This window comes from Dysidea avara, chromosome 12 (assembly GCF_963678975.1).
Source record: "Dysidea avara chromosome 12, odDysAvar1.4, whole genome shotgun sequence".
Classification (NCBI taxonomy): Eukaryota; Metazoa; Porifera; class Demospongiae; order Dictyoceratida; family Dysideidae; genus Dysidea; species Dysidea avara.
This window is the reverse complement of record NC_089283.1, coordinates 5,784,189-5,798,224: the sequence shown is the minus strand read 5'-3', so window position 1 is coordinate 5,798,224 and position 14,036 is coordinate 5,784,189. Positions and strand designations below refer to the sequence as shown.

Below are 14,036 nucleotides of genomic sequence, written 5' to 3'. Positions count from 1 at the left end.
CTTGACCATTGAATTGGCACGATTTTGGTGGCCTTGACCTTTGACTTAGACTTTGACCACGGTCGCAGATCTACCTACAGTGAGTGCCTGTGTGTCACCCCCTTGCAGTCGGAGGCCGTACAGTAGCGTAGTCTAAGCGCCTTAAATAATTCCGTGGCGTCTATTATGCTGCTTAAAGAAAGTGTTGATATGGAAAATTAACGCCTCGATATGGTTTCGTTGGATGAAGAAGAAGACAAGCAGCCTGATTGAAAAGAAAAGACAAGGCGCACAGGGCGCACACTCGTCGGAACCCCAAAAGGCACATCCCACCAGTGAGTTTGTTGTTGTGGCGTAAAATGGTGACCGTGCGCTGCTTCGTTTGGGCTTTAGGCTTGTGACTGTGGTCAGTGAGTGAGTGAGTTGAGCGAGTGAGTGAGACGAAATTTCGATTTTTGACAATTTAAAAAAAATTCTATATCAGGCTGCCAGTAAGTGTTTTCTTATTTTTAACGCTACATTTGATGTTAGATGGACTAACATTATTCCATAAAGGTGATTTTCGTCGCGTAAGAAATTTCTAAGCTGGTTTGTAAGGGCGGTATTTTTGGCAGCGCGCGTCACTTTTGATGCAAGCCCTACCATACTGTTTGATAGTCAAACAAGTGCATTTTGTGTTTATGAGCCTGAACTTGTCCATACAAAATGTAAAGCCTTATAACTCACTTGTTCTTGTTCTGGTGTCAAAGAACTTTTGTGATACACTGTAATTTATCCCTTCGAGGACTAAACTTGGTTTTCAAGCTTGGCAGAATACGTAACTTTATGTTATAAGGAAAGCAGTAGTCTTCTGTGAAAATGAAGGCGGATTAATGTTTAGCATAAACTTAATGGTAATTTCAATTTCGTTTTGTTCTACACAAAACAGTACTTGTGATATGAAGTGATGAAATGAATGATATCGTTTCCACTACACGTCCTCTTTGTTTCTTGTTTATCATGTATTTATGAGGTAGTCACATGATCTTTTGTATACCAATTAAATCATCATCATGTGCTGAGTCTATAATGGCATTTAGTTTAATGTACTGGGACAAAACACCATCGAGATATGGCCGATCAAAGTGGTGGGTGTAGAGTAATGGTGGATGATAATGGAACAGCTTGGTGGCCTAGCAGCAGAGAATTTTTTTGAACAAAGCAATGCTTGGTGTGACTCTGTTGGAAATGTCATGCTGAGTATTGTGGTTGTTTGTGAATTCTTTCTACTGTGTTCAGATATGGAGTTATAAAACTAGCTCATGTTCTTGTGTCCAATATATTGGACTTTGGTTGTTAAATGGTTTAAACAGTTTAATGGCTTCACACCACTACTAAATGCTTTTTTCAGTTGGTCATAGTGTTATCACTACATAACACCTGGTCTATACAAGTAGTACAACATCAACTTGTAGTAAATGAATGTACTTTGATAGTTCCTAACAGTATTACATGTTGTGATTGTTCTATTAGAGTATTTACTGTTTTGTTAGAGTATCTGTGAATTTGTTTATTTTTTTCATTTGACAGAAAATAATAGGCCTGTTTGTTCTATGACTAGAAATTGATGTTACCAATAGTATCACTGTAATCATCAAAAATTGAAGTGGCTTGCATACTTGAGATGAGCGCTACTGTGCATCAATGTAGCAGGTGATAGACTATGGCTCTACAACAGTGGAACATGGCTAGTTAACAATAAATGTCTAGCAAGCTTGAAATGATGGACTTATTGAGATAAATTGTATATCAAGACACACGGTAGTGTGTCGTGCGGCCCAAGAAGCCGGCGCGCCACACCGTGAGTATATTTACAGGAAGAAAGTAAGCACGATTTTCACACCTTTGTAGCTCTGTGATTCCTTATCCGATTGAAACCAAAGTTGCTACAGAACTACCAGCTAGGTAGGGGAGTCCACATTCCAAATTTGAAGAAAATTGCTCCAGCCATTTTCGAGATACGAGCAGCCAAATTTTGGAGTATTTTTCTTCGTTTTTTTTCTTCTACTTCTTTTCGCACACTTTGCAAAATCCGCCATAAAGCACGAATGTGTGCTCCAATCGGGCTGAAATGTGGCACACTTAAAGGGCTCATTAAGGCGAACCTCAGTACCAAGTTTGGTAGGAATCCGATGAACATTCACGGAGTTACGACCAATTATTTGCGTAAAATTAGGTCGAAGGTCTGTCACGCCCACAGGGTAGACCGCTTGAAGTAATGAGCTGAAAATTGCTATGTAGATGGAGTAACTATCGTAGGAGTATCTTTTTGTGGTTTGAAAGGAATCCAGTTAAAGGCCATCGAGATATGACACAAAACCCAACCTGTGTCAAAATTATGCAATTGATTTTTATGAATACAAAAACTATTAGTTTTCACGCCTACCAGGCAAACCGCTTAGAGCAGTGAGCTGAAAATCGGTGTGTAGCTGGAATAATTATCATAGAAAGTCCTTGCAGTAGTACAGAAGAATCTGATTACAAACCACTGAGTTATGATTCCAAAGTCAACTACGTGTAGCACATGCAAGATCAAGATACTCTAATAGAACAGTCACCCTTATAGAGCATTCAGCTACGTTTATAATTTACTCCATTATAGAATTATATTACATTGCAAGTTATTCTGTAGGGAGTTCAGCTACAAACAAGTCACCTTGTAGTCAGATCAGCTAGAAGAAGGTACCTAATAGAGAGTTCAGCTACAAAGGAACCATCATGTAGAGAGTTCAGCTACAAACAAATTGCTCTGTAGAGAGATCAGCTAGAAGAAGTTACCTTGTAGAGAGTTCAGTTACAAAGAAACCATCGTGTAGAGTTCAGCTGCAAACAAATCTCCCAGTAGAAAGTTCCACTATGAACAGATTACCCTGTAGAGAGTTCAGTTAGAAACAAGTCATCCTGTAGAGAGATCAGCTAGAAGAAGTCACCTTGTAGAGAGTTCAGCTACAAAGAAACCACCATGTAAGAGAGTTCAGCTGCAAACAAATTACCTGTAAAGAGTTCAGCTAGAAAGAAGTCACCCTGTAGAGAGATCAGCTAGAAACAGGTCACCCTGTAGAGAGTTCAGCTAGAAGAATTACATTGTAGAGAGTTCAGCTACAAAGAAACTACCATGTAGAGAGTTCAGCTGCAAATAAATCGCCCTGTAGAGAATTCAGCTACAACCAAATCACCCTGAAGAAAGATCAGCTAGAAGAAGTTACCTTGTAGAGAGTTCAGCTACAAACAAGTCATCCGGTAGAAAGATCAGCTAGAAGGATCACCTTGTAAAGAGTTCAGCTACAAAGAAATCACCCTGCTTCATCTTTTCTTCTTCCTGTAGTAAAGAAAAGAATGATACTTGATAGGTTATAAAGCCCTAAAGCCGGCCATAGGCCGGCTTTGGGGTATACAAATACAAAAAGAAGTGAAATCTAATCCAAAACAGCCAAGCTGTAAAAAAGAGTGCAGCCCTGAGAAAGGCTATGGTGAAAAAAGATGTGAAATCCAAGGTGGCGGCCAAGAAATGGCTGTGATGGTAGGTTAATGGTAAAAATTTTAATACCAACAATTCAGGTGAATTTTGTACATGACTAGTTAACAATAAATGTCTAGCAAGCTTGAAATGATGGATGTATTGAGGTAAATTGTATATATTACTTAGTGACTGCTTTATCAATCTTTTCTAGTACTGGTATAGTAAAATGGTAGAATAAGAAGATTGTTTCATCATATTCTTGTCGTAGTTGATAGTTCAACATTAAAGGCAGTAAAAGCCACACAGTTAATACTTCAAGACTCTCAACCTTGAATTAAGCAAAGACGTGGCTAGTAGGTACAGTGTAGCTAGGTAAGTACAAAAGTTGCCGAAACCTGGGATTGAACCAGGGACCTTTAGATCTTCAGTCTAACGCTCTCCCAACTGAGCTATTTCGGCAATACACATTCTAGCTCTGTTTTGATAGTTTAAAGGGACTATGCCAGTTATTGCTTTGTTAGCTTATATGCACACTGACACAAAATTGCTGTGTTAAATAGACAAGTTTCTTCTGGTCTAATAGTAAGCTGTTTCCAGTCCATTCCATATTTTAGTCAATGTAGATACACCATTCTGTGTCTCTAGCTCCTGTGTTTATCTTATTATATTTCTGTACTGGTAGTCCTGTGTAAGCTGTTGTCACTGTTGTTGTCCTTGTTAATACTACTACAAGTACCAATACAGCTTCACCAACACTGCTGGAGTAATAATTTGTCAAGTATAGTGCACAATAGCTTGGCGATGCCAAGCGTCAATCTTGTTACATTGCTGCCAGGCGCTCCTGCTTTGGTACAAAGTAAGACTTTATAATAGCTAAAATTTTATCTACATTTATATTGTAGCTATTTTCAGTGTTTGATTTCAGTAGGACTGCAACAAATATCAAAAATTTAGTATCTGGACATTGGTAAAATATTGAGTGATGCAAAAGTACTAAATTCAGCTACATATTGCCATGTACAGTATGTAGTTATGACTGTTCCTAAAATATAATATGTAAACTTAATGGTAGTTTATTATATAAGAGCAGAACAGGTCATTTTGTAGAAATATAGCTAGTACCCAAAGCCTTTTCCGTTGTACTGACTTGTAATTTACTAGTAAAGAATGGTAATTTAGTACCCAGATACCAAAATTCTAGTGGATATCTGAACAAACAAATATTTGTTGCAGCTCTACGCAATTTGTTGAGACACTAAAATATTTGCTAATCATTTACAGGACTAATCCCAAGCAGGAGTGTTAGAAATCTTGCCTTTTGGCTGGACCACATTATGTTGGCTGTACAGAATCCCCCTGGAGACAGGGGGAGAGATAGCTGTGTTTACAGCAGTATTAATGAACACATCCTGTTTCTATGGGAACAAGTGCAACCATCAGAAGTGACCAGGTTTAGGGTGCAGCTACAATAGCACACACAACCATGGTCCCTGGCTCTGCGTGTAGCAGGGATCACGCTGGGGACCTACATGGAGGAAGTCAGCGATGGGGACCACTCTGACTTTGATGTAACCACCCTTCCAATAAGGTAGGGTAGTAAAATAAAGTATGTGCTATTCCCCCTCCCTCCCCAAGAAAATCAGTTTGTATGTATGTATACTGTATGTGAAATTTCTTGACTGTCTTGCAGGTATGCTGATATATCCCAGATAAACAATTTATAGTTTAGTTTGTGCACACAAACATGAGAGTGGAGCTGTTTGGGTTTTCGCCTTATAGGGAAAAAAAGCCTATCAAGTTTTCCCCGAGATTGTCCTGGGCTGGATAGTCTCAAATTTATTATTTCTTTTATTATTGATAGTTGTAGCTAAGCCGCTATTCTCTAGTATGTAATCACTAATCACGATAGGTCGGTATTACTGTATGTATTGTTAAGTTCATTATTAGTAGCCCACCTTTAGTGTGGTGCAACCCAGTGATTGTGTTCTATATATACGTAGTTTAGTATGGTGAGGGAGTGTAGTTTACTCACAAGAACAGCCGTGACATTTTACCTAATAAATTTGTATGTGTATTATATGGTAATCCCAAGTGGTCCCATGATAAATAGCTAAATTCCAACTGTGACCTTCATGACTTAGTCCATGAGTCCAGTCCAATGTTAAATATTAAGCCAGTAATTAATTGGTAATTAAGTTCAACACTGGTGCCACCCAGACAGCAGTAAATGACCATGTTTATTTTGTTTGCTTGTTATATAATCATACAGTACTATATAGGGACCATAAAGGAGTAGGTGTGGCCCAGGAAATAACATAAACCAAAAACCAGCCTCAGTTTTCCCTGACAACAATGAGGCTATATTGGTTAGGTAAAACTAAGCCCAAACAAGTGCTTTCAGATAGACCCGAAATGCTTTTAACAAGTTGCTATGAAAGGTATGTCACTATTTTATATAAAAGTGACCTGTAATTACTGCTGTTTTCCGACAACATAATTGTGTTGTTTTACACATTTTTTACCTCTATGGTATATGTTTGACTTTGTTATTGACCAGCCGTCTTGTGAAACAACATCCTCATTGGTGTGAGAGTGTGTATATTACCAATAATTGTCAAGTGTTTAATGGTTGTTAATCATCACCATGTTTTACAGTTTGGTGCATGAAAGTGATGGAGTTACACTGACAGTAACAGAAATTAAGTCATCAACCATGTCACCAACTTGAGATGCCTACAACACCGAGGGTAAACTGAACCATTATGACCACTGAGAGATTGTGTGTTGTGTTTTGTTTAGGATTTGACAACTACAATATCCTAATCATGGTGGTGTTTCATGTTAAAGCTAGAGCTTCTACTACTTCACTAACAGTACTGCAGAAATGATTGGTCATAAACAGGCAAGTAGGTACTAATTAGAATGTAGTGATATGCTATTAGATCCTTAATAGTATCCCACACTACCCCTAGTGGAGACATCTAAATGACTCTCTGTGTGTGTGTGCGTGCGTGCATGTGTGTGGTGAGGGCCCTCTCTAGACTGAATCAGTTTAATAGAAGCTTAATATTAAAGCATTTCCGTGAGTGCTATATGAAAATAAAGCACAAGGTGCGTGGCCAAGATAAAGCACGAGGCTGCTTTGTCTCGTGCTTTATTAGCATCTTGGCCACGCACCTCATGCTTTATTTTTCATATAGCATGAGTAAGGTAAATGATTTATGGAAATTTCTAGTCATGTAGCTTCACCATACACTAGGACTCGTAATTATCACGCATTATACAAATTACAATACATCGAAACATAATACAGCATGTAAATAGTACATTACCCCTTTAAAGGAGGCCAACTATTCTCTAAGAAGTATTGTATTGACAAGGTTGTGTAGAGATGTCAGAAAGTATACCTTACGCAAGGAAATTTTGACGTCAAAAAAATTTGACGGATCGGTTTAATTCGTCAAATTTAAATTCGTCAAATGTTTATAAGCGTCCTTAAAAGTACAGGTTTTGCCTACAACTTCTTCATTTTCGTCAACATTTTATTCGTCAAATCTGCTGAAGTCTGAATTTGTCAAATTTTTTTGATGTCAAAATTTCCTTGCGTACGGTAATGCACTTAATTTTAAGAGAGACAGTGTCACTTTATTTGAGCTACATTTCAGTGACATTTTGTTAGACTGCATGAAAACTCTAAAAACAATAAGACTAGGTGAAACCATAGAAATTGTTTCTTCTGAATTGTCAAAATAATTTTGGAATTGTCAAAATAATTTATACACCACACAACAACAGCACATAATGGGTGTGTCATCAAATAATCTAACACTGACGTACTGTAATAGATCTCACACAATATCAGTTGATTACATACCACACCACAGAAATTTTGTCCATCATTTTTTTTTATCCCTGTGATATCATACAGTACGATAGTATTGTATAGTAGGGACAGTTGAGGTGTGGGCGTGGCCTGAGATATAATATAACCCAAAAACCTATTTAGTAGTCATGAGCTTGCAAAATAAGACAAACAAGTATAAGAAAAATTAAATTAGAGTAGAGACAGAGTATAGTACTGCAATAAAAAGGCAGTGAAACAAGCTGGATCGGAGTAGAATGTAATGTCCAAATAAAACAATAATAAATGAATATCCATACTGTGCTACACTTATATTATTTGTATGTTTGATTTTGTAATTGACCAGTTATCTTTGAAAACAATATTGTTGTTGATGTGAGAGTGTGTGCATTCCTAGTACTGGGTGGGTGTTTAAGCATTACCTTTTTTACAGTTTGGTGTGTGAAAGTGATGGAGTTACACTGATAGTGTCAGAAGGTCACAAGCACAGGTGTGGAATTATCTCCACATATTTCCACAGACAATGAAACACATGAATGGTGGGTGTGGCTCCACGCAAGTTTCTTGAGTGTGCTATGTAACTGCATTTCCACCAATAGAATTTAAGCTTGCTAATGTAATGATCACACGAGATCATTTGGATCAGACACAGATATTCAATAAAGTGGATGAGAACCAGACAAAATGTAACTCAAATAACCTGGATAATCAGGATGATCCGATCCACTTACAATTAGAGCTGAGCGATAGTAGAAAATTCACTATCACGATAGATCAAGGGGTAGCCAATGTCTTAGGACTCTCGTACACTGTCTGAGAAATCCAATTAGAAATCCATTAAATATTTAGAAATCCCAAATCCCGATTCACGTACAAAATAGGTTATTCTCGTTTTTGTCCATTCATGAGTTCAATTATGGTCGCCGCTCTATACAACGTTTCAAATTGACAGTGCAAAAGTACACCTGTGTCTCATCTGAAGTTCCCAGCTACTCTCTCAGGTGTCCTTTGCAAAAACTCAAGGTAAAACGTCACTGTAAAAATCGAAAATAGAATTATATTGTATTACCAAATATATTTTAAATACAGAAATATTTTTGAAATACTTAAATATTGGGACTCTCGTACACCATGTTGGGTTTTGCGTGGGCGCTGGCTACCCCTTGCGATAGATATTGAAGTATTATTCACGATATGATAATATCACAATAATTACACTTTGAATGATCTTCAGTCAAGTTCCAAGTATTCAATGCATGTTTAGCATAATTAACACCATCATGATGGTGTTAATCATGCATTGAATACTTGGAACTTGCATAGATTAGTATTTACTTGTAAGTGCATCAATTAGGTAATTAATTGCGTGGGCGGCCGATATTTCTACAAATATTGTTACAACCTTGCAGCCAAACTTTTTCGTGATAAAGCAAGCCAAACAGCTAAGCCAGCTTCTCAAGCAGCATTTTTAGTGGAATTCTAGACCCTTCGCGAAGCGATCTACTAATTGCATGGGCGACCGATAAATATACACAGCCTTGCAACCAAACATTTCGCGATAAGCAAGCCTAAAGAGTTACAAAAACAGTTAAATAAACTTGGTAACAATGTTTCTAGTAACCTTACAGCAATATCACGATAGTAAGCTGTAATTATCATATCGCGATAATGATTTTTTGATCGCGAGTATCGAACTATCGATATTATCGCTCAGCTCTACACTTACAATGCTGGTAGTGGGGCAGATATATGACGTAAAGTGACCAAGATGTTCATTTCTGGCAGAAAACATGAACTTTGGTATTTTGAGGATTTCAGAACATGCTTATTCCAAATTTTAGAGGAACCACTTCATCAGAACAAAGTTTCCTATTTAAATTTGGGCTCAGAATGGTTGTGGTCAAGATTTTTAAAGTTAATACGAAGACATTATTTTTTGGTTTAGTAATTCATTCATTAGTGAGCTTAATACGTACAACATACAGATTTATTATATTTTTTGCTCGGTGCACTGTCCACTACAATAGCACAACTGTGAACACTTTAAGTTGGCCTTGTGGCGTTAGCAGTGTCCAAGACAGTATTTCTTGCAGTTATACTTTGATCATTTTTCTACATTCTTTTAAAGTTTCGGCAATTGTGGTATCCATTTTCCACCTATGTTCTTCTGCCAACCACAATCCGCAGGACTTAGAAGAGTCGGCTTAGCTATCAGCACTTGTCCCCAAATATGGCCTGCTTGGAATGATGCATGTTTCAAATGCTGATATAGAGCTTCTTTGGAAGGAGGAAGATTTTTCAACTTTCTGTTTCCATAAGAAAAGAGTGCTTCCTTGCAGCATTTACAGTGACAAGTTGTAAAGTACGGCTGTACAATGAAACCACGAATCTTTCTATTTCTTTCATATCATCATCAGTATTTGTCTCTGGAGTCTGATAAAGGTAACCAAATAGAGTTGTTAGGACCTCCAAACCTCCCAAACAGTTTTCTTTTCTAGATGAGATTGTATCACAACTTGAGAAAGCATGCATGAACAACAATCCATTGCACCAATCATCACCAAGCTCAGCAGCAATTGTATGGGCTGCGATGTACCTGAAATTTTTGTTGTGACCAAATGTTAACCAGATTTCACATCCTTCGAACACTCTGGTAGTGTAGCAATGGCAAGTACAAGTACATCTGTGTCAGGTGCATGCACCATAATCTTCTTCAGACCATGTTGGTGTGCATGGGCCAATGAAGCATAATACAATGGTCAGCTTCTTGTGTGCAAGACTGAAGAACAGACACATCTAATGTGTTGGTTGATACAACACTTTCTCCTTGGCCTCAGGTGTCACAGCAGATTCAATGGCTGAAGCAAGAAACTGAAAGAGCTCAGTTTTGTTGGAACCAACATGGGAAAACTCCTCCAGTTGTGAGAGATGTGTTCTCTCAGATACACGTAAATGAATATCCAGTACTCTCTTGTATGTGTCTTTAAGCTGTCTGCAGTGTACAAGTCCCACACTACATCTATTCGCTGGACAATCTGAAGTTGCTTCAACATATAGGGTAAGAGCACTTTGTCTGCATAATCTTTACAGCAGAAGCTATATTCTTTGTCTCCAATGTGTGAACAAGAGCTGCTCCATCCAAGACTTTTACATCTACTTCAGGTGATGAATTTGGACGTTGTGTCAAATGCTCCAGACATTCCAGCAAATCTGCTTTGTTTCCATGATGCATTAAACTATTCTCAGCTAGAGATGGTGGCCAGGCATGATTTTCATGCTCAAAAATACATCCATCTCCCCTTCTCTGGCCTGACCAGAAAAGTGCATTCTTGAAAACAATTCCAGGTCACTCTTCATGCTGGAGATTTTTACTTTTGTTTTGAATGATCTCTTTCCTCGCCCTGATTTGAATAGGGATAGATTGTTCTTTGGTATAGTGTCATGGATTGATTTAGTCATGTTGATCATGCGGTCATCAACACAAACCTTGTACTGAACTTTTTCCAGATCTTCAGCTTCCCTAACACTTTGAACAATTTCATTAGCCGTGAATATGTTTGTGTCAACAGCAAATAAATCTGAGCTTGTTTCTGTAAAAGGATTTCCCATTTCATTGAAGACATCTACCAGTTACTACCACATTCTCACATTTCTTGCAAATCTGTTCTGTGTACTTACAGTTTGTTCATGATGACTACACTTTGGTTTTCCAGACTACTTTGTGCTGACCTCACTTACTATCCTATTCTCAGCAATCATTCAGCATTGCATGGCTGATTCATTCTCAGTAATTCCTATTATTCCACCATCACCCTTTACAATGGCATTCAACTGTTGATCGTGAGCCATCAATGAGAATTTATGCAAGGTTTTCTGAGTGACGGAGTGCCCCTTAAGGAACAGATTCCAAACAGTGGGACATTCACATTCCAGCTCTCACATGTACTGAAAGCCACTGTACATAATGAAAGTGATCCTCCAAGGAATGATGCCACCCAGTGCTTCCACGTACATTGAGAAGTTTCCATCTCGTTGCGATCAGAGAAGAGGACTTCTAACTTCAGAGTTTTGCTCCTGTAAAAGAATTGTTGGTGACTACTTTCCATGTCTGCACACCATTCATCAAATGGCTTTGCTGCATGTCATGTTATCGGTCTCTAAATTATCCTTGTATGCAGTGAATACTTGACTGTGTAGATGGAATAAGGCTGTATACACCCAAAATTCACCTTGGACAAAAGACTCTAATCTGTTTAGCAGTTGGGCCACATTTATAAACATGAAAAGTGATGTGTCAACACAGTTACAGAGCACGAGTAGTGACATCTAGCTACTGCAATGTCCAATCAGTAGAATGGTAATGTGCAGAGATCACAAATTAATTATTTTAACCAAAAAATCATCCATTTTGAGCAGGAAGCCTTGTTCTGATGAAGTGATTCCTGGAATCAGCATGTTCTAAAACTCCAAAATACCAAATTTTATGCTTTCTGCCAGAAGTGAACATAAAGTTTGCATTTTGTCCAGTCAATATCATTTACAGTGATGTACCTGCATATATAACAATTGTGTTGTTTTCCCTCTAGCAACAACAGAGCAACATCCTAATAAGGTAGTGAGTGTGATCAGTCAGAGAGCACTAAGAATACTGGACAACTACACTTTATACTAGATATGTGTGGATCACATGATCTTGTATGACATGATGTGATCACTGAAGGTGTCCGGGAGTAACCAGTGATGGGAAGGGACAAAAATATCATACACCAGATCATGTGATTGCATCATGTGGGAGTGACAGGCGCTTATAATTTCCAAACGATAAGCATTGTGTAGAGAAATAGGGTCTGGCTATGCAAGACTAGTTGAGTGTGGCATATACAAGGTAGTCAGGTTATTAGAGTAACTGTTTTATTATTGTAATCTCCTACAGGCTACAGATCCAGTAACAGCTACTATACAATATCACACTGAAGGATACAAGGTGTGAATGACTGATCAACATGGTAATCATCAAATTAGCTGGAACTGTTGTGTGGCTTCTTTTGTTTATGTGTACTTGTTGATGACCAGATATGAAAGTACAATATTGTCAAAGAGCACAAACTTAATGCATGAAACTTCTATCTTGTATAAGAACCTAAAGTTCTTCACAAACCAGGAGCTCTTATGTGTGATAATTACAGCGGCTCCTGATGTTCTTGTAAATCTGCCATAAAGTAAATCCTCATTGGACAGCCATGTCTAATGTGGTGGATATTAAATTGTTACTTGGAATTCCTATTCCAGTAAGGACCAGTGAAGACCTACAATCTTGAAGGCAGATCTAGGATTTCACAAAGGGAGCTTAACCAAGGATACAACACAACTGTAAGCTTGTAGTTAAACTTTGAAACAGGTATACATCAAGCCAGAATTATTTTTTTGTACACCTGTACGGTAGGATGTTAACACAACAGTGAGGAGGGGAGAAGAGGCTCAATTTCAATTCACATGATCAGAGGTGTGCCTAGGACTTATCAAAGGGAGGAAGTATGCTGGGGTGCAGCCCCCATGCAGAGGCTGATGACTATTTAATTTGCAGATTGTCAAATGCCAGTGCTACAACATAACAAATATATGGTCAACTTTTAGTTACTAAACAGACCTATATAATCACATGCCTGATCATAGGCGAATCTAGGAGACACCACTAGGGGGCTGAGGGAGGAAGAAGTTATAATAAAATCTAATAATAGGAGAAGAATGAAACTCTAGTACACAAGTTATATTCATTATATAACTTTGTCTGGTATAACTGGATGAATGAAAGACATACACTTTCTAAGACTCTAGTTAGATATTTATATTATCTCTGAGAAAAAGGGTCTCCTAGGTTTGGATTTGGGAGCATTTTCATAACATTAATATATTTAGCTAACAAAATGCATGTATTGCAAACCATAAAATTGGTCAGATAAGCGTGTTGGATGGTAAAAGTGTACTAAAAAATAATAGGTATAGTATTGTAATTATTTACAAAAATTATCAGTTGATGACATTAGAACTGTGACTGTTTTATTAGAGTATCTTGATCTTAAGCACAAAAATTCAAACTTATTTATCTCAGTATCTTGACAGTGTACAGTTTATTGTAAAGTGCATTTGTAACCCACTGTTGTCTTCTATTTGCCTGTTGGCTTTCTGTACTTCTGAATAGCTACATTGTGAATGTATGATTCCTGTTTCTGATGCCAATATGGTCCTGTAAGTCCAAGGGGGCAAACTTAAAAGAGGGGCCAGGTGCCTGATGATATAATTGTGTTTAATAGTATCATACATGTACAATTGTAATAAAGTTAATTCCTGCTGTTGGAGAATAGATCTATTTTTCGCCACATTACATAATAATCTGGTTCTACAGATTAGCTATGCAATACCAGTTAACATTACAGTACTTCACCCAGTATACACAAATTGATAAACAGCTGTAGTAATCAGTGACACACTCATGTAGTTCAGTTATGAGCCTAAACTAAACTGTCATATACAATTGCTCACAAAGGATCATTTACATTTAATTCCTGGCAGGATAAGTGTACTCATGGGATAGTGCTGCAGATGAAAGTTTTCATACTACACAACTGTAGAAAATTTTAATAGTTGTAATCGTGATGACTGTTCTATTAGAGTATTTTGCTGACTGGTCTATTAGAA

At 37.7% G+C, this 14,036-nt stretch overlaps 1 protein-coding gene and 1 non-coding gene across 2 annotated transcripts in view; one reads left to right on the top strand and one right to left on the bottom strand.

Annotated features, from left to right (window-relative positions):
- The window catches only part of LOC136240998 (protein NLRC3-like), a 69,857-nt gene that overhangs the window by 21,114 nt on the left and 34,707 nt on the right, over positions 1–14,036 (top strand). The window lies entirely within an intron of this gene.
- Trnaf-gaa (transfer RNA phenylalanine (anticodon GAA)) lies at positions 3,865–3,937 on the bottom strand. The gene has a single exon. It is a non-coding gene; the product is annotated as a tRNA-Phe (tRNA).